Here is a 22,041-nt window from a genome sequence, read left to right as displayed (position 1 = left end):
AAATACAATGTTCTTATTGATGCATGTTTGGATATTGCAGAGTTGTCCCTGAGATCAAGTTACTTACATCCAATTAGTGCCTGGGCATCATTTTTGAGAGTGTTGGGCATAGCTGCTGCCAGATGGGCAGTGACTCAGTGAGGATGGTAGAGGGGAGGAGGGGGGGTGTAGCAGCTGCTATGAAAAATACCATATACAACCTACTCATTAATAATATATTCTCCAGTTTATTGTTTGAGAAGTGATAGCTGATTACCTCTCTACTTTCACAGAGTCTTTAGGTTTACCTGCTCTGCCTTTTATTTTTCTTTTCTGTTATCCTTCATGTTACTTACAGACATAATTTCATCGGGATATTTTCTGGTAATTTTTTTTCTGTTTTACTTTGAGGGTTGGGGTGTCGCCGTGAGCAGGAAAGCTTTTGTTTTTTCCAGAAAGGGATTACGGAGCATGGTTCACCCATGTGAAGTTCCCTTTAGGTGCGTGTGTCACTGTATAGTGTGAAACCAGTGCTGCAGGGAGAAAGCTATCCTAGCCCTGCCGTGAAATTGGGTTGGATTTATGTTTGGCTGCAGAGTCAAAATAAAGAAAATAAAGGTGTCATTTACTACATTGTACTGGAAGCTTGGCCACTCCTTGCCTTTTCTGGGTTTTGAATTTGCAGGACAACACTGATACAATGCTTATTTATTTGACCAGGATTTTCTAATCCCACATTTCTAAAGGCAGTGTTGCACAGGAGTAGAGTATGGGTTTTGGAGTGAGACAGACCTGGGTCCAGATGTGCGTGAGTGACTTTGACCAAACTAGTTAATCTCTCTAAACCTCAGCCTCCTTATTTGTAAAATGAGAATGATGTTTGTGCTTCTCCAAGGACCGCTGTGAAGATTAAATGAGCAAATATAAGTAAACAGCTCCTGTCATTGCCATGATTATTATCGCTGTTATTACTATTCAAAGAAAGACTGGAATCATCATTAGGCGAAAAAGCGGGAAAAGGCATTTTAGAAGTGACTTGGGGGTGAGCAAAGGCGAGTGAGCTCAGCCTGCTCCTCCTGCAGAATCTAGTGCAAGATCTGTATAAATGTGGTTCCACAGCACAGACTCGAAAATAAATCTTGCTTTATCGAATGTCCACTAGTTCTACCTAGAATTTATCTTATCACACACCAGACATCCTTGTTAGACCCCAAGAAAAAGCTCGGTAAATCATACTATTTCGAAGTCCCATTTACAAGAACGCTTCTTCCTTACCTGTGTCCAACTTCAACAGGCAGTGAACATTGATACTGTTGAGAGAATCCCAGTAGAGCAATAAAAAGCCTTAAATATATTGTTTTTACCTAAAAAATTTTAAAATTAATTAATGTATTTATTTTTGGCTGCGTTGGGTCTTCGTTGCTGCGCGCGGGCTTTCTCTAGTTGCGGTAAGTGGGAGCTACTCTTCGTTGCGGTGCGCGGGCTTCTCATTGCGGTGGCTTCTCTTGCTGTGGAGCACGGCCTCTAGGCACGCGGGCTTCAGTAGTTATGGCACGCGGGCTCAGTAGTTGTGGCTCTCAGGCTCTAGAGCGCAGGCTCAGTAGTTGTGGCGCACGGGCTTAGTTGCTCCGTGGCATGTGTGATCTTCCTGGACCAGGGCTCGAACCCGTGTCCCCTGCACTGGCAGGCAGACTCTTAAACGCTGCGCCACCAGGGAAGTCCCTAACTAAAATATTTTAAAATGTCCAAATATTCATATGAGTAGTTGTACAAAGTAGTAAACGTGGAAAATTATGCGAACCTTCTAGCTGATACATTTTCGGAGTTGGAGAGAGTATTAAAAAAAAAAGTGAGCTTGAAAAATAAACAGGATTCAAAGGATCCGTGATTCAGAACTGGGTTTCCTGCATTAAAATAATTAAAGTAATGCAAAATTGACTGTGAAAAGAATAACACTTAGTAAATGAAGGTTTTTCTTTTTCCTGTGTATCAAATCAAATGCATTTCATAAAGGAGCAGGAACCTCTTAAAATAAATATAATGAAGCCTCCTTTAAGCATTCACTCTAGGGACTAACAAAAATCAATTGCCTCCTCAAGTTAGATCTTTAATAAAAGATGGAATCAAAATGCTATTGGAAGCTGCGTCCACATTCTGAAGAAGTGGCCCCTTAAGACGGCTGATTGCCCACCAGGCAGCATCTTTAGTACAGATTCTGATGTCTTTTTTAAAGGAGATGGTTTGATTGAGGAATGCCATATTGCATACAATGTCTAGTCCTTGCCATATTGAATATAAGCTTTAGCCCTTCATCTGTTTACTTATTAATGATCAGATTCATTATCTTAAATAACAGAGAGAAAAAAATATCTCCAAGCCTCGTTATAACAAGAGGGAGTATATTTATTTGTACTTCTCAAGAGAACTCCGCTTGGCTGATATCGCCTAATTAATCTTTACAGTTGGTCCGTAAGGAGGATGCAGTTTTAATGTCCCTCAATCTGTAGATCTAATAACTGTGGAACATAGAAGATAAATTGTATTTGCCCTGAATAGCTGGTTTTAAAGGAGTCTCTACAGTGCCAATAATGAAGCCCGTTCTGAGCTTTGTACACAAGGGGACTTTGACTCAGAGCTTCCTGTATGGGATGCCTGGAGACTGTTGAAACAGCGAAAATCTGTTAGAAATGTTCAGGTGGTTCCAGTTCTTGGAGCAACACAGTCTGTGCTGTGCCTTTGGGACTTATTAGGGCCTCTTCTCTTTCCTAAATTTTGGGATCTGGGTGGGTTGGGATGCTGTGTGCAGTAAAGTACACAGTGACAATTCCTACCATGGGAGAGAAGGATTAAAGCGTTGTCATATGTCACTTGATCCACGTGGATGGGGCAGTGAAACAGTGAAAGCGGAATGGCTGTAATGATGGCGATGATGAAAATAAGGACAATGTTAATGACTTATTTTATTAAATGCTACCCTGTGCAGGCCCAGAACCAAACATTCTACTTACTTTATTTTCTTTAATCAACACAATACTCTATGAGGTTGGTATTATTATCATACCAAGTTTACAGGGAAGAAAATAAAGTGTCTGACTTCTGTTAATAAAGAAAAATGTGGAAAATCAGAGCTTCACAGGAGTCATTTTTTAAAAATTGAAGTATAGTTGATTTACAATATTGTATTAGTTTCAGGTGTACAGCATGGTGATTCAGTGTTTTTACAGGTTGTATGCCATTAAAAGTTATTACCACATGATGGCTATAATTCCCTGTGCTGTCCAATATATCCTTGTTGCTTATCTATCTTATACATAGTAGTTTGTATTTCTTAATCCCATACCCCCATCGCCCCCCTCCCCCCTTCCCTCTCCCCACTGGCAACCACTAGTTTGTTTCCTATATCTGTGAGTCTGTTTCTGTTTTGCCATATACATTCATTTGTTTTATTTTTTAGATTCCACATATAAGTGAAATCATATGGCACTTATCTTTTTCTGTCTGACTTATTTCACTAAGAATAATATTCTCTAGGTCCATCCACCTTGCTGCATATGGCAGAATTTCATTCTTTTCTATGGACGAGTAATGTTCCATTGATACGTATACCACATCTTCTTTGGCCATTTGTCTGTTGTTGGATACTTGGGTTGCTTCCATATGGTCCAGTTAGTTTTCAGGGACAATTGTTCCACATGTAGATGTATTTTTGATGTGTTCACGGGAGGACATGAGCTCTACATTTTCTTACTCTGCCATCTTGATTATCTCCCTGAGGGAGTCATTTTTTTTCTGATGCAAAAGATGGCAGTTCACTTTGCAATGCTCCATTGGAGCAATGCTCCTCTATACAATTCAACTCAATTTTTGATTTGAGGATTTCTTTGGGATACTGTGTTCTGGGTTTGGGCTGGGGACTGAGCATAGGGAAATGAAAATGGCACAATGTTTGTCCTTAAGAAGTTCAGCCCAAACTGGGCTACAAACGCAAATTCTTTCAGGGGCAGCCATGCAGCATGACACCAATGAGTATGACAAGGACTGAGGCCAAGTGGAGATGTTCCAATTAAACGGCATTAACAACAAAAATTCCTGCCATATGACCAGAACCCCTCTCTGGGCTGGATTAAGTCTGGCATTATTTTGCAACTCATGGACTAGCTATAGTCTAATTTCTTGACCAATATCATATTTTCTCTGTGATTTTTCATATTAAAATTAAAACATAGGACCTTTACCTCTGTGATATGGAAATTTTGATATGGAGGCTTAGGAACTACTGACGGCCATGCTCTGCTTTGAAGGATGCCACTGTAGTGAGAATGGAGTAGGCTTGCAGAGAGAAGCAGAGACAAGAGATGAGGTAATGGAAAGTCCAGATGGCATTCATATCCCTGGTTCCAGTTACCCTAAGGCCCAGTGGTACCTTTCCTGTGATTTGTTCAACGATTTCTTCAGTTATAGAAAATGATACTCTAGAATATCCTTCCAAGATATTTCTCTTTCTCTTTTAGCCAGACCTAGCTTAAGGGGTTTCTGCCACTTGTAACTAAAAGTGACTTGATTAATTCACAGGACTGCCTGTGAACCCAGTAAGGGAGATGAAGGAGGTAGAAAGTCAAAGATGAGAGGATTGGATCCATCCAGAGAGCACACAGCCAGCTGGGGCCATCTATACTCATAAGCCATAGAGACACGGGTACTCAAAACCAAACAGTTGGAGTCAGAATTAGAAGACAAAAGGATACTAAGGGAATTGGGGGGAAAAAATTGATAAGAAAAAAATTCAGTTCCTATTTGGAACTGAAGCCGAAGCCATAATTAATGAGCTTTCACCTGAAAGCTGTTGGAAAATGGATTCTGGTATTTCTCAGTAGGTCAAAGACAGGGCTCTTAAGGAGGGGAAGCTGGGACTAGTTTTCAAAAGGAGGAGGTGAAGCTGGAGGTACTGGGGCAGTCTATAAAGTGTACTCACTTCTTTAGATTGTCTCAGAACTTACCCGGGCTTCTTAGGGGTCCTCTTCTCTCATTGGAGGTGGACCAGGATGGCTCTACTGGCTTCATCTTCATCTGGATCTGAACTCTAAGGGTATTGCTAACTTCTTAGTATCAGGGAACATATAACACATCCTGAACATATTCTGTGAACATGTTCCATGCTTTCTAGTGCCAGCTCTGTTTAAAAAAACAAACAAAACAGCTTTATTGAGATATAATTCATGTGCTAAACAATTCACCATTTAAGGTATATAATTCAATGGCTTCTAGTGTATTCACAGAGTTGTGCAGCCACAATGACAATATATTGTAGAACATTATCTCCAACCCCAAAAGAAATCCTATCCCCATTAGCAGTTACTCCTCATTTCTCTCTCAACGGTCCCACTCCCCAGCCCTAGGAAGCCATTAATCTGGTTTCTGTCTCATTAGATTTGCCTATTCTGGACATTGCACATAAATGGAATCATATAATATGTGCCTTTTGTGATTGTCTTCTTCCACTTGGCATAGTGTTTTCAGTGACCATCTATGATGTAGATATATGAATAATTCGTGTCTTTATTGCCAAATAAGAGCCCATTGTATGGATATACCACATTTTATTTTTCCATTCATCAGCTGATGGACATTTGAATTGTTTCCACTTTTTGGCTATTATGAATAACAGTGCTGTGAACATTCATGTACAACTTTTTGTGTAGATGTATGTTTTCATTTCTCTTGTATATATACCTAAGAATGGAATTGTTGGGTCATGTGGAAACTTTATATTTAACATTTTGGGAAAATGCCAAACTATTATACAAAGTAGCCACACCATATTACATTCCCAGTGGCAAAGTATAAATGTTCCAGTTTTGCTGTATCCTCACCAACACTTGTTTTATTAAATGTTTTTTCACTGCAGACATCCTAATGGTTATGAAAATATATCTCATTGTGGTTTTTATTTGTATTTCCCTCATGGCTAATAACATTGAGCGTCTTTTAATGTGCTTATTGGCCATTTATATATCTTCTTTGTAAAGATATCTATTTAGATTCTTTGTCCACTTTTCTTAACATCTTTATTGGAGTATAATTGCTTTACAATGGGGTGTTAACTTCTGCTGTATAACAAAGTGAATCAGCTATACATATACATATATCCCCATATCTCCTCCCTCTTGCGTCTCCCTCCCTCCCACCCTCCCTATCCCACCCCTCTAGGTGGTCACAAACACCGAGCTGATCTCCCTGTGTTATGCAGCTGCTTCCCACTAGCTATCTAGTTTACATTTGGTAGTGTATATATGTCCATGCCACTCTCTCACTTCGTCCCAGCTTACCCTTCTCACTCCCCATGTCCTCAAGTCCATTCTCTACATCTGCATCTTTATTCCTGTCCTGCCCCTAGGTTCTTCAGAACCTTTTATTTATTTATTTTTAAGATTCCATATATATGTGTTAGCATATGGTATTTCTTTTTCTCTTTCTGACTTACTTCACTCTGTATGACAGACTCTAAGTCCATCCACCTCACTACAAATAACTCAATTTTGTTTCTTTTTATGGCTGAGTGATATTCCATTGTACATATGTGCCACATCTTCTTTATCCATTCATCTGTCGATGGACACTTAGGCTGTTTCTGTGTCCTGGCTATTGTAAATAGAGCTGCAATGAACATTGTGGTACGTGACTCTTTTTGAATTATAGTTTTCTCCGGGTATATGCCCAGTAGTGGGATTGCTGGGTCATATGGTAGTTCTATTTTTAGTTATTTAAGGAACCTCCATACTGTTCTCCATAGTGGCTGTATCAATTTACATTCCCACCAACAATGCAAGAGGGTTCCCTTTTCTCCACACCCTCTCCAGCATTTATTGTTTGTAGATTTTTTGATGATGGCCATTCTGACTGGTGTGAGGTGATAGCTCATTGTAGTTTTGATTTGCATTTCTCTAATGATTAATGATGTTGAGCATCCTTTCATGTGTTTGTTGGCAATCTGTATATCTTCTTTGGAGAAATGTCTATTTAGCTCTTCTGCCTATTTTTGGATTGGGTTGTTTGCTTTTTGATATTGAGCTGCATGAGCTGCTTGTAAATTTTGGAGATTAATCCTTTGTCAGTTGCTTCATTTGCAAATATTTTCTCCCATTCTGAGTGTTGTCTTTTCATCTTGTTTATGGTTTCCTTTGCTGTGCAAAAACTTTTAAGTTTCATTAGGTCCTATTTGTTTATTTTTGTTTTTATTTCCATTTCTCTAGGAGCTGGATCAAAAAGGATCTTGCTGTGATTTATGTCATAGAGTGTTCTGACTATGTTTTCCTCTGAGAGTTTTATAGTGTCTGGCCTTACATTTAGGTCTTTAATCCATTTTGAGTTTATTTTTGTGTATGGTGTTAGGGAGTGTTCTAATTTCATTCTTTTCCATGTAGCTGTCCAGTTTTCCCAGCACCACTTATTGAAGAGGCTGTCTTTTCTCCACTGTATATTCTTGCCTCCTTTATCAAAGATAAGGTGACCATATGTGTGTGGGTTTATCTCTGGGCTTTCTATCCTGTTCCATTGATCTATAGCTCTGTTTTTGTGCCAGTACCATACTGTCTTGATTACTGTAGCTTTGTAGTATAGTCTGAAGTCCGGGAGCCTGATTCCTCCAGCTCTGTTTTTCGTTCTCAAGATTGCTTTGGCTATTCGGGGTCTTTTGTGTTTCCATACAAATTGTGAAATTTTTGTTCTAGTTCTGTGAAAAATGCCATTGGTAGTTTGATAGGGATTCCATTGAATCTGTAGATTGCTTTGGGTAGTATAGTCATTTTCACAACGTTGATTCTTCCAATCCAAGAACATGGTATATCTCTCCATCTGTTTGTATCATCTTTAATTTCTTTCATCAGTGTCTTATAGTTTTCTGCATACAGGTCCATTTCTTCTTCCTCTTCCTTTTTTAAAAAAAGTTTGCTCTCTCTCCCTAGATGATCACCTGTACTTGGCAGGTAAGCTACCACATATGTTAATAACTCTAAAATCTGTATCTCTAATCTAGAACTCTTTTTTGATTCTCCACACCCACACATTTACCTGACACCAGTATTGCAGAAAGCCCACAATCAGTATGTTCAAAAGTGAATCAACATTTATCTCCATAACCTGTTCTTCCTCTTCCTATGTTCCCTAGTGGAAGCATCATTCCACAAAGTTGTCAAAGACAGAATCTTGGCATCATCCTGGATCTTTCCTCTCTGTCACTGTGTTAGTTTCATATTGCTGCTATAATAAATTACCACAAATTTAGTGCTTAAATCATACAAATTTAGTATCTTACAGTTCTGGAGGTCAGAAGTCCAAAATGACTCTCACTGGGCTAAAATCAAGATGTCGGCAGGCCAGCATTTCTTCTGAAGGCTCTGTGGGAGAATCTGTTTCCTTGCTTTTTCCAGCGTCTAGAGGCTACCACTATTCTTTGGCTCGTGGCCTCCTTCCTCCATCTTCAAAGCCAGCAAGGGCAGTCCTCACACTGCCATCTCTGGTTCTCTTTCTTCTGCCCCCTCTTCCACTTTTAAGGACGCTTGTGATTCCACTGGGCCTACCAGGATAATCTAGGATAATTGCCAGGTTTAAAGTCATCTGATTAGCAGCCTAATTCTATCTGCAACCTCAATTCCCCTTTGCCATATAGCCTAACATATTCATAGGTTCCAGGGACATCTTTGGGGGGCTGTGATTCTGCCTACCACACCTTACTTAGCTAATCAAACACTAGGTCTAATAACTTCTGCCTCCTAAATATGTCTCAATCCCGTCCAATTCCCTTTTCCTCAGTTGTCTCCAAAATAATTCAGATCTCATCAACTGTCACCTGAACTATGCTAATAATTTCCTACCTGGCCTCCCGGTCTTTGGCTTTCTCTTTCCCAATCCATTCTACACGACCCTTTCCTGGATGTGGGCTATACTTCTTAACATGGAGTATGGGTCCCTTCACGATATATCCCTTGCTTACAACCCCACCTCCATCTCTTGCTACTATCTCCTTGTGCCTTTTATTTTAGCTACTTCTGAGCTTCTGTCATCTTCTTCCAACACAGTGTACTCTCTCTTACCTCCAGGCCTGCATACCTGCTCCTTAAAACTGCAGTAAATTGTGTTTCAGTTTTCACTTTGCTAAAGTCTACTTTATTTCTCTTTCAGGACTCACTTAAAATATCACTTCCTTTAGGAAGTCTTTTGCTATTCCCCATCCTCCGGAAGTTATGTGTCCCTACTTCCCTATACCAGCACTTACTATTTTTTCATTGTAAGCATCATATCTATCTTGCTTATCATCCCTGGTGTATTTTTAGTGCCTAGCTGGTGCCTGACATATATTAAATTCTCAATATAAATTTGTTGAGTTAGAGAAAAAAATCAGTATGGTCCTTTATCAAATAAAGTGGCCTTGCTTGGTTCAGCCCTGCCTACCTCTTGAAATTCATCCTGCCTGTCTCTCACTCTTCCTTTCTGTGATCCACGCACACTGGCCTCTCAGTGCTGCCAACGGCCCCTGCTCCATGATGCTGTAGGAACATTGCCTACGTTGTACCCTCTCCCTGGAATGAATTCCTGTGCCCATACCTCTCCTGCAGATCTCAGCCCAGGGATCACTTCCTCAGGGAAATTTTTCTTGACTCTCCCCCTTTTATAGACTAAATGTTTGTGCAGCCTCCCCACTTATATGTTGAAACATTAAACTGTGGAGATCGGGCCTTTGGGCGGTAATTAGGTTTTGATGAGGTCATAAGCGTGGGCCCCATGATAGGATTAGTGTCCTTATGAGAAGAGGAAGAGACTAGAGTTGTCTTTCTCTCTTCATATGAAGACACAGTGAGAAGGCAGCCATCTGCACGCAGGAAAAGGGTCTTCATCAGACACTGAATTGGCTGGTACTTTGATCTTGGACTCCCAGCCTCCAGAACTGTGAGAAAAAAATGTCTGTTGTCTATGGTATTAAGCCCCCCAGTCTACGGTATTTTGTTACGGTTTACAGCAGTCTGAGCTAAGACACACCCCATCCCCTTTCCCAGTCAAGCTCTCTTGCTATATATTCTTCAAAAACACTTATGTTAGAGCCATTATCTCAGTATTTATGCATTCATTAGAGAGGATATTTCATTAATGTTTGTCTCATTAACAGACTAGGTTCCATAAGAACAGGAACTATCTATTTTGACTTATCATTTTAGTCCCATTCAGCCACCAATAAATATTTGTTGGATTTAAAAAAAAGCAATGAATGAATCCTTTTATCCTCTGAGTTTCTCCCTTTTTCTCTCCCTTTCTCCTTTTCTCTACTCTTCACTGTGCTAGCTAGGGCAACTTATCATAAACACATGAGCACAAAAGTGTTTCTTTGTCTACATTAGAATAGCTATATAAGACACGTGAGATTGTCTGGACCAATCTCCATACCAGGCAGAAGTTCATTCACCCAGCCTGAGGCTTGGGCTGATAACTTATGAACTTTTTCAGTTGCTGGCAGCTCATGACATTTCAATTTGTTATATTTTTCAACAGTTCTGCCTGTTTGAAAACTCTCCATTTACCAAACCAACAACCATCTTCTTAAATTCCCCCCATTTATCCCATTTCAGCCCTCTGCAGCAATACATGATAAAGTTATTCTCTCTCCTACATGACTCCCTTCATATTTTTATAGGCAGGTATTAGGGACTCTCTTCGTTGCCCAAGACTCTTGTCTAGGTTCCATTCCTTTCAACAATTGCCATTCTGTTTGTGTTTGGTGGCTCTTCTCTTGCTTCTTTCCCTATCTCCTTCCTTCTCCCACCCTTACTTCCTTCTTCCCATTTTTCCTTTCCTCTTCCCTTCCTCCCCATTCCCTCCTCTCCTTTTCTATTTTCTTTCTTTCCTTCCTTTCTCCTGTTTCCTCTTCCCCTTGTCCTTTTGTTTCCCTCTGTGCTTCCCTTCCCTCCTCCCTTTCCCTACTTCATTTCCCAAATAATATAAAGCAACTAGGTGATCTCTAGTTCTCATTTTTCTCTTAAAGATCAGACCTAGCCTGATCATCACAGTGGACAGGGAAGGAAGGAGAGAGGGACATCCCCAGCTGTGAGTTATTTTGATAAGAGTGACAGTTGTGCTTTCATCCAAACTGTGGATGAAAATGTTGAACAGGATTGAGCTATGTACAAAAACCTGGGAATCCTACTAAAATTCCCCTTCAAGTTAATACTGATCCATTAATCAACACTCTCAGTTATTAATATGCCATCACCAAAGCCATGTGGAAAATGTGAATGATAATGTAATCACCAGGAAATCTTGAAAGCTAGATTTAATATTTCAGAGAAATCCATTCATTCATTTATTCACTCAATTAAGTGCCCACTTCATATGTAGCCCTGACATTTTAAACTGATATTTTGGTAATGGCAGCTATAATAGAGCTTTGAAATTTCAGAATGTCAAGCTTCTGTCCACCCAGAAGTCATGTAATTAGTTTCTTGTCTGTTTTGATACATTCAGAAAATATATCATAGTCACTGACCAATTTTGTATTTGATCCTGGGTCCTTCTGCTTTAACTTTAGAATTTCCATTCATCGACTCATCTGACATGTAAGTGCATTGCTGTGGTGGGTGCTTCCATCTTCCTGGCTAAATAAAATGGATATTGTGACCATCTCTTATCATTAGGTCAACTATGCTGCTTTAGCATCCCAGAAGAAGCAGTCAAGGCTCTAGAATGCATGAATGATTGGAATCTGTGAATCATTGCCAGTGTTCCTGGATCTTTTACCAAGGGGGTGGCCCTGAACAAGTGCCAGATATCAGCGCAGATCAGTTCCCAGTTGCACTGGGATACTTTATTTAAAACTACAGTTTTTCCGAAAGTGTGATAAGGACATACTTCCTTTCTTTCCAACCCCCTGTTCAAGTGATCATCAAATCTTGTCATTTTTTTCTACCTCTTAACTCTCTTTGGTGTTTGCCCTCCCATCTCCATCCTTCTTGCTACTACTTTATCTAGATCATCATCATCTTCCGTCTGAATTGCAGCCAGAATATTCTAGCAGGGCTCCCTTCTTCCTGCCTTGCCTTCCTCCTGATATTGTTCACAATGTAGCAAGAGCGATATTTCTAAAACATAAATCAACTCAAGTCATTCTCCTGCTCAAAAACCTTCAGTAGCTCCCTATTGCCTACAGATTTAGGCCTAATCTTTTATCAAGACATTCAAGGCCATTTGTGATTTGGTTCTAACCTTCCTCTATTGCATGACCTTTCCCCATTCTCCGTATAGTTCCTTTGGCTCCCTCCATTTCCTTGAATGTATTACCTTTGCACTTGCTAGTGTTCTGTCTGAATACCCTACTTTCTCCGTCTTCTTGCTGACTACCCAAGAGTCCACACAAACACATCAGAAATGCTCCCTGGGACACCCCTGCCTCACCAGACCCAGGCAGAATTGGACATTCCTTCCTTTTGTTTTTATGTTTCTCTAAATTAGGCTATTAGCAGATTATTTCTCTCTTGAGTTAAGGAGTTATGATTTTATTTTGTCTATCCCTAACAACTGAAACATAGCAAGTGCATACTATATATTTGTTGAGTTAATTCATAAATACCATCACACTAGAAAACACTTATGTGGTCCTTATTCTGGATCAGGCACTGTTCTAAGCACTCTATACATGTTACCTATTTAAGGAGTGAACGTGTACAGCCTGGTGGCCTTTTTGATTAATATGCACTGCCTTATGACTTAAATGTCACAGAAATGTGAAACCCACTCTAGCAGCACTTCTGTCACCAATTTGAACCCCCATTTCCTTGCTTCTACTTTTCTCAGCTCACTAATGACATCCCTGAACGCTTCAGTCTATCTCAGTTCTAAAACCAATCTGCTATTAAGGCAGGAAGTTTCAAGAAGCCCCAGTCCTCCTCCCCAACGAGTGGTAGTGTCAGGCCCAAGCAGTGACCACAAGTTCCAAGCCGTGCTGTCAGTGGCTTTGCAGCTCATCTGACTCAGAGTGTGGTATCTGAACAGTGACCCTATAGTCTGTGTTTATCAAGCTCTCTATTCCTTTCTCAGACCTTGAAATTGTCCATCCTGGAATTGTCCCCTTGTACCCAGTTTTCTAACTTCAATATTCCCTCGTCCTCTATTCCTCAGGTGCCTCAATTAGTGGGACTAAACTTCTGACTTAGTCCCTATTCCAAGGGACTTAGTCATTAAATGACTTTCTCAAGATCACATAGCCAGTAAGTGGTGGAACCAAGATTCAAATTAGTAACATTCTGATTCCAAACATAAAATAGCTCTTTCTCTGTAAATTGGAGGAAGAAACACTTGGGACAAGCACAGAAGTATTTCTGGGCCACTAAAGGAGGTTGAGTTCATGCTAAGTGCTCAAATCAGTACTCCTTGTTTTGGATGTTGATCTAGTATCACTGCATAAGCCCCCCTTATTGATTGCGGCCAAGGCAATGATAAAATTATGAAGTGGAACCAATCAAAAGCTCCTCTGAACTTGGAAAGCCTTGTAGGTATATAACTGGGGGTTGCCAAAGGCGACAGAAGGTGTGGTTAAAAGCACATTCAAACCCAGTGAAAGGCTGACAGTTGCTGAAACAACTTTCCCCAAGTAGGTGAGGGTATTTGAGTGTGGGGAACAGATATATATTCCGTGTAAACAATGGTGAGCTTGAGCTGCCCTGAGATCACAGAAACTGTGAGGCAGCTGATGAGCCAGGAGAGGCTACAAAGGGAGAGACACAGCAACGGCATCAGGAGAGAGGGCAGGTACCATAGGAGACCAAGTCAAGGGGAACCTTTCTAAAGAAGATACCATCCTCACGATGGGAAGTGGCTAGAGCAGAAGATAACCCTTCATCTATAGCAGGGGTTGGTTAGCAGTGCATATGGAGTGGGCACAGCAGTTTCTGAATGAGTGAGCATACAATTGAATGGTCCCATGGACGTGAAAGTGAGCACGTGTGATCTGAATAAGCACCTTTAACATCAGAATGGGCTTGTGAAACATCTGTGTGCGTTGTGAAACATGTATGAACATGTGTAAGGTCTGAGTGAACATGTATTGATATATTATCAGAAAAAGGGTAGGTGACATCTAAATAAACACGTGAGTGTGGAAGATCAAAATGAATAGTTTAACATATGTAAGATTTAGGTAAGCATTTTTAACAGCACAGCGAACATGTGTATCATCTCAGCGAGCATGTGTAGTGTCTGATGAGGGTTTGTGATGTCTCAGGTGTGACTTTCTGAATAAGCATGTGCATGATCTGAATATCAGTGTGTAATGTTTGAGCTATTTACTATCTAAATGAATCTGTTTTTAAAACAACTAACATGTGTAACATTTTAGTGAACGTGTGTGTCACCTGTGTTAGTAGAACATATGAATGAGGATGTGTAACATCTAAGTTGGTGGGTATCAAACTTGAGCGTGTGCCAGAATCACCTACAGGACTTGTTAAGCACACGTTTCTGGGAACTCTTCCCCAGAGTTTCTGAATCAGAAGGTCTGGGGTTGGGCCCAAGAATATGCATTCAGATGATCCTGGTGCTGCTGGTCTGGGAACCACATTTTGAGAACTACTGTTTTAAGGATGAGTGATACCTATGTGTAGCATTTCAGTGAGCTGATTAACAGCTACATGGGCACATGGCAGATCTAAGTGAACACATGTAACATTTAAGAGACGTATGTATCACCTGAACAAACACTGTGAAAGCTATACAAGCACATGTAACATTGGAATGATGTGTGAGGATCATAAGTGAACCTCAATATGTTTGCAAAAACATCTGAATAAGTGTGTATAAATATGAGGACACATGGAATATCTGAATGAGTGTGAGTACCATCTGAGTAGATATATCTGGACGGTGTGCATGTGTTTTACATCTGGAGGCACTCATTGTCTATATGACTAGACAGACATCTGTACAAATAATTACTGTGCATTCTGGAAAATGCAGCAATGAGTGTCCAGGGAATAAAGATGCACAAGAAACAATAGCTACACTAGGAGCAGAAGCAACTAGAGGAGAATGGAGGTGGAAGATGACCTGTGAGGTCTGTTTTAAGCGCTGATTAGGTCTATAGCTATACCACCCTGAATGTGCTGCTTCTCATCTGATCTTAGAAACTAAGCAGGGTCGGGCTTGGCTAGTATTTGGATGGGAAACCACCTGGGAATACCCAGTGCTGTAGGCTTTTTTTTTTTTTAAAGCTGATTAGGAATTCTCTAGAATGACAGGAGGAGGTAGGTGGGGAAAGTCTTTCTGTAAGAGGGCACAGCATAAGCAAAGGCATAACACAAAATAGCTTGGTGCGTTTGGGAAACCAAAAGTAGTTTGGGATTTCGAGAATAAAATATGATGTGGGAGCAGGGGCTGAGGCTAGAGGGTTCCCAGTGCATCAGATCATGGAGATCCTTATGAGCCATGATATAGAATATGGTGTTTTTTTCCTCCCAGTAAATGATACAAAATCAATGAATTGGTTTTAGGCAGGGGATTAATGTGATGGGTTTATGTTCAGAAATATCACTCTGGAGCGTGAATGGAAGATAGATTGGGAATGGAGCAGGAAGTCTACTGCAACGTCTGTTATATTTACGACAGATGATGAGGTCTTAAACTATAACAAATGCAGTGGAAAAAAAGGGACAAAATTAGGATCTATTTTAGGAGATGAAAGTCCACAGAACTTGTGGACCTGTGCACTGGTGGGTCATGAGTCTCAGGTGGAAGGAATGGGAGAGACGGAATATGGGAGAATGGATTGGAAAGAATCATATATTTGGTATTAGATACCGTCAATTTAGGTGCTTCTTCGACATTCAGAAAGAGATGTTGTACACTTGGGTCTGGAGCTCAGGGGACAGTCCAGGCCAAAGAGAGAAATTTGGAAATGATTAGTTAGTGATAACTACACTCATGGGAATGGCCAGACGTTGGTGAGAAGAGTAAAGAGCAAAGAGGCCAAAGATGGGGAAGCCCAAGATCATCAACATTTGAGGAATAGGGAAATGAAGACTCAAGCAAAAGGAAATTAGGTGGAATGTTAGAAAGGTAGAGGGATGCAGAATCATGTGACCTCAGGAAACATCGAGTTCCTTTAAAAGTTGGGGGAAATCCATTTCATTTAAGTGATTTGCCGATGGTTCTGGATTGAGAGTGGGCCGTTCAAGAGGGAGTCCCGCGTTCCATCCTGGCTGTGCTACTAGGTACTTTTGTGGCCTTGGTTCACTGATTTGAGTCTCTGGGCCTCAGTTTTAAAATATGAAAAATGATAAGGCAATCTTGACTGTGAGAGAACAAGAGCTTGGTAGTTTCTCTTTTGCCCGTGAACGAGAGTTTAAAGACTGTCCTTGGAACTCTTGTTAACAAGAGCAAGTTCTGGAGTTGCTCAGTCCTGGGTTAAAATCCTGAAGGCATTCATTTCCTAGTTCTTTGACCCTGGGTAAGTTACTTAATCCCTCTAAGCCTCAATTTCCTATAAAATAAGTCAAACAGTAGTGGGTTGTTTTTGTGTGAGTATTTAAAGAGACAAGCCATGTAAACTGCTTAGCACAATGCCTGGTACAGAGTAAGTGTTCAAACAAACAAACTCATCAACAGCAGCAACAGAACCCACGAATTCATGACAATGGAGGAAGTTAAATTAGATCATCCCTGAAGTCTTTTTCAGCCCAACACTCTTTGTGCTTGTATCTCTTTTTGTCTGTGATCCTGGGATGAGACACTCAGTAGACATTTATGACCTAAATATTGACTAGGAAGAAGGATTTGGTTTCTGATTTCTGACATATATTACACAGTCAAGAAAAAATAATTCTGATGGAAAATAAATTGACATAAAATGCAAATACACTAAAAAAAAATATGGCTCACCAGACAGTGCCCCTCCTCCTCTCCCCGTGAGGCATCTGAGGATTCTGTGCTGCACAGAATCCAAAGAGCATCTTCCACTAATGACCCGTAATAAATTGTTTCCTCGATGCATTCACTGGGACAGGTGATTATTTGTTTCTCAAAATATAGCAGTAAAATAAGAAGGCATGGGCTTGGGGAAAATGTGGTGGCTGATTATTCCTCTTCCTTTTTTTTTTTTTAACAGCTTTATTGGAGTATAATTACTTTACATTGTTGTGTTAGTTTCTGCTGTATAACAAAGTGAATCAGCTATACGTATACATACATCGCCATATCTCCTCCCTCTTGTGTCTCCCTCCCACCCTCCCTATCCCACCCCTCTAGGTGGTCACAAAGCACCGAGCTGATCTCCCTGTACTATGCAGCTGCTTCCCACTAGCTATCTATTTTACATTTGGTAGTGTATATATGTCCATGCCACTCTCTCACTTCGTCCCAGCTTACCCTTCCCCCTCACCGTGTCCTCAGGTCCATTCTCTACATCTGCATCTTTACTCCTGTCCTGCCCCTAGGTTCACCAGAACCATTTTTTTAAATTAGATTCCACATATATGTGTTTTTGTTTTTCTCTTTCTGACTTTCTTCACACTGTATGACAGACTCTAAGTCCACCCACCTCATTACAAATAACTCAATTTCGTTTCTTCTTATGGCTGAGTAATATTCCATTGTGTATATGTGCCACATCTTCTTTATGCATTCATCTGTCGATGGACACTTAGGTTGCTTCCATGTCCTGGCTATTGTAAATACAGCTGCCATGAACATTGTGGTACATGACTCTTTTTGAATTGTGGTTTTCTCAGGGTATATGCCCAGTAGTAGGATTGCTACTAGTAGTGGGATTGCTGGGTCGTATGGTAGTTCTATTTTTAGTTTTTTAAGAAATCTCCATACTGTTCTCCTTGTGGCTGTATCAATTTACATTCCCACCAACAGTGCAGGAGGGTTCCCTTTTCTCCACACCGTCTCTAGCATTTATTGTTGGTAGATTTTTTTTTTCTTTTTCTTTTTAACATCTTTATTGGAGTATAATTGCTTTACAATGGTGTGCTAGTTTCTGCTTTATAACAAGGTGAATCAGCTACACGTATACATATATCCCCATATCTCTTCCCTCTTGCGTCTCCCTCCCTCCCACCCTCCCTATCCCACCCCTCTAGGTGGTCACAAAGCACCGAGCTGATCTCCCTGTGCTATGCGGCTGCTTCCCACTAGCTATCGATTTTACATTTGGTAGTGTATATATGTCCATGCCACTCTCTCACTTTGTCCCATCTTACACTTCCCCCTCCCCATGTCCTCAAGTCCATTCTCTAGTAGGTCTGCATCTTTATTCCCATCCTGCCTCTAGGTTCTTCACGACCTTTTTTTTTTTTTTAGATTCCATATATATGTGTTAGCATACGGTATTTGTTTTTCTCTTTCTGACTTAATTCACTCTGTATAACAGACTCTAGGTCCGTCCACCTCACTACAAATAACTCAATTTCGTTTCTTTTTATGGCTGAGTAATATTCCATTGTATATATGTGCCACATCTTCTATATCCATTCATCTGTCGATGGACACTTAGGCTGCTTCTGTGTCCTGGCTATTGTAAATAGAGCTGCAATGAACATTGTGGTACGTGACTCTTTTTGAATTATAGTTTTCTCCGGGTATATGCCCAGTAGTGGGATTGCTGGGTCATATGGTAGTTCTATTTTTAGTTATTTAAGGAACCTCCATACTGTTCTCCATAGTGGCTGTATCAATTTACATTCCCACCCACAGTGCAAGAGGGTTCCCTTTTCTCCACACCCTCTCCAGCATTTATTGTTTGTAGATTTATTGATGATGGCCGTTCTGACTGGTGTGAGGTGATACCTCATTGTAGTTTTGATTTGCATTTCTCTTATGATTAATGATGTTGAGCATTCTTTCATGTGTTTGTTGGCAATCTGTATATCTTCTTTGGAGAAATGTCTATTTAGGTTTTCTGCCCATTTTTGGATTGGGTTGTTTGTTTTCTTGATATTGAGCTGCATGAGCTGCTTGTAAATTTTGGAGATTAATCCTTTGTCCGTTGCTTCATTTGCAAATATTTTCTCCCATTCTGAGGGTTGTCTTTTCATCTTGTTATGGTTTCCTTTGCTGTGCAAAAGCTTCTAAGTTTCATTAGGTCCCATTTGTTTGTTTTTATTTCCATTTCTCTAGGAGCTGGGTCAAAAAGGATCTTGCTGTGATTTATGTCAAAGAGTGTTTTTCCTATGTTTTCCTCTACAAGTTTTATAGTGTCCGGTCTTACATTTAGGTCTTTAATCCATTTTGAATTTATTTTAGTGTATGGTGTTAGGAAGTGTTCTAATTTCATTCTTTTACTTGTAGCTGTCCAGTTTTCCCAGCACCACTTATTGAAGAGACTGTCTTTTCTCCACTGTATATTCTTGCCTCCTTTATCAAAGATAAGGTAACCATATGTGTGTGGGTTTATCTCTGGGCTTTCTATCCTGTTCCATTGATCTATATTTCTGTTTTTGTGCCAGTACCATACAGTCTTGATTACTGTAGCTTTGTAGTACAGTCTGAAGTCCAGGAGCCTTATTCCTCCAGCTCCGTTTTTCTTTCTCAAGGTTGCTTTGGCTATTTGGGGTTTTTTGTGTTTCCATACAAATTGTGAAATTTTTTTGTTCTACTTCTGTGAAAAATGCCATTGGTAGTTTGATAGGGATTGCATTGAAGATGTAGATTCCTTTGGGTAGTATAGTCATTTTCACAATGTTGATTCTTCCAATCCAAGAACATAGTCTATCTCTCCATCTGTTTGTATCATCTTTAATTTCTTTCATCAGTGTCTTATGGTTTTCTGAGTACAGGTCTTTTGTCTCCTTAGGTAGGTTTATTCCTAGGTATTTTATTCTTTTTGTTGCAATGGTAAATGGGAGTGTTTCCTTAATTTCCCTTTCAGATTTTTCATCATTAGTGTATAGGAGTGCAAGAGATTTCTGTGCATTAATTTTGTATCCTGCTACTTTACCAAATTCATTGACTAGCTGTAGTAGTTTTCTGGTAGCATCTTTAGGATTCTCTATGAATAGTATCATGTCCTCTGCAAACAGTGACAGCTTTACTTCTTCTTTTCCAATTTGAATTCCTTTTATTTCTTTTTCTTCTCTGATTGCTGTGGCTAAAACTTCCAAAACTATGTTGAATAATAGTGGTGAGAATGGGCATCCTTGTCTTGTTCCTGATTTTAGAGGAAATGGTTTCAGTTTTTCACCATTAAGAACAATGTTGGCTGTGGCTTTGTCATATATGGTCTTTATTATGTTGAGGTAGGTCCCCTCTATGCCTACTTTCTGGAGAGTTTTTATCATAAATCGGTGTTGAATTTTGTTGAAAGCTTTTTCTGCATCTATTGAGATGATCATATGGTTTTTATTCTTCAGTTTGTTAATATGGTGTATCATATTGATTGTTTTGATATATTGAAGAATCCTTGCATTCCTGGGATAAGCCCCACTTGATCATGTTGTATGATCCTTTTAATGTACTGTTGGATTCTGTTTGCTGGTATTGTGTTGTATTCCTCTTCCTTTTATCACACCTGGTCAGAGCGTCTCATTACTTCCTTTATGAGAGTCGCATGGTTGGCATTTTTTCATATGTACATTATCTAGAAAAATGTGAGATGGACAAAAAGTGAGTTATTAACGTGGATCCCCGTCTAAATTTAGGACCCAGCAAGGTGGAAAGATAAAGAAGTCTGACTCAAAGCCTGTGGCACAGGGAAAGTGAGAAGATGAGATCTCACCTTTGTGGTGACAGTGTCTATTTTGCAATGCAAAACCATCCTCACCTCCATGAAAAGGGAGGCTAAAGAGACCAAGTGGATTAAAGGCTGCACCCAGGAAAGGAGTAAGAGTTGGGTTTTACCTTCTGCTCATTTTATTTTTATTTGTGAAAACACCTAGAATTTCATTTGAAGGTATTATTTGAGTTGCTTGCCTCTGTATAAGTCCTCCACCCTAATTCCTCACACTTTGCCCAGCTTACCTGCTTGAAATACAACCTCATTGCTCTCAAACCCTGAAAACACTATAATTATTATGTAAATGTATTTTGGAACACACATTTTTATATGCTAGCATTTAAGAAATTTTAAGGAACTATAGTCTGATAATATATGGGATAGACTTAAAGACAGTTTGTCAGAGATAATTTACCCTTTGTTCTGTGTGTGTGTGTGTGTGTGTGTGTCTGTGTGTGTGTGTGTCTGTGTTTAGTTTTGATCATAGTTCACATTTATTGAGCATTTTGAATCCCGGTGTTTTTCCAAGTTCTTTATCATCCTCACAGTTAGGACCCCATTCTTTTTTTTTTTTTTTACATCTTTATTGGAGGATAATTGCTTTACAATGTTGTGTTAGTTTCTGCTGTATTACAAAGTGAGTCAGCTATATGTATACATATATCCCCATATCCCCTCCCTCTTGCGTCTCCCTCCCTCGACCCTCCCTATCCCACCCCCTAGGTGGTCACAAAGCACCGAGCTGATCTCCCTGTGCTATGCAGCTGCTTCCCACTAGCTATCTATTTTACATTTGGTAGTGTATATATGTCCATGCCACTCTCTCACTTTGTCCCATCTTACCCTTCCCCTGCCCCCGTGTCCTCAAGTCCATTCTCTACATAGGGCCCCATTCTTAAGACTCCTAGGATACTGTTAGAGCCCACAATTAGGACAATTATTTCCCCCATTCTGTAGTTGAGAGAACTGAGGTTAGTGATGCAAAGTTATTCACCCAAAGTCACATAGCTAGATAGTGGTGGAGTAGGATTTGAACACAGGTCTGTCTGATTCCCAAACCCACTCTTTGAGCCACTGCACAGTACTTGTATTTACAAAAAAGCATATGCAAGTAAATTAAACCTTAAGAAATGCACATTCTTTTACCCATTGCTGCTTGTGTTTTGCTTAGCTTGCTGCAGCCACTTTGTGCATTCCTTTATTATAATACTTATTGCTTTGTATTATAATTAGTTTATGTTTCTTTCATTCTTTACTGGTGGTTCTTGACTTTTCTTGTGTGGTAAGGGATGGTAGTGGCAGTCATGAACCCCTTT

At 40.0% G+C, this 22,041-nt stretch overlaps 1 protein-coding gene and 1 long non-coding RNA gene across 4 annotated transcripts in view; one reads left to right on the top strand and one right to left on the bottom strand.

Moving 5' to 3' along the window:
* LOC309663986 overlaps nucleotides 1-17,554 on the bottom strand; it is a 403,267-nt gene extending 385,713 nt beyond the window's left edge. The window contains exon 1 of the long non-coding RNA XR_014265543.1: nucleotides 7,173-17,554. This is a non-coding gene — a long non-coding RNA (uncharacterized lncRNA). The remainder of the gene's footprint in view (nucleotides 1-7,172) is intronic.
* PLPPR1 (phospholipid phosphatase related 1) overlaps nucleotides 1-22,041 on the top strand; it is a 274,835-nt gene that overhangs the window by 48,092 nt on the left and 204,702 nt on the right. The gene's annotated exons all lie outside the window — the stretch shown is intronic.

This window comes from Balaenoptera physalus (genome assembly GCF_965194825.1).
Source record: "Balaenoptera physalus genome assembly, chromosome: 7".
NCBI lineage: Eukaryota > Metazoa > Chordata > Mammalia > Artiodactyla > Balaenopteridae > Balaenoptera > Balaenoptera physalus.
This window is presented reverse-complemented; position numbering and strand designations above follow the sequence as displayed.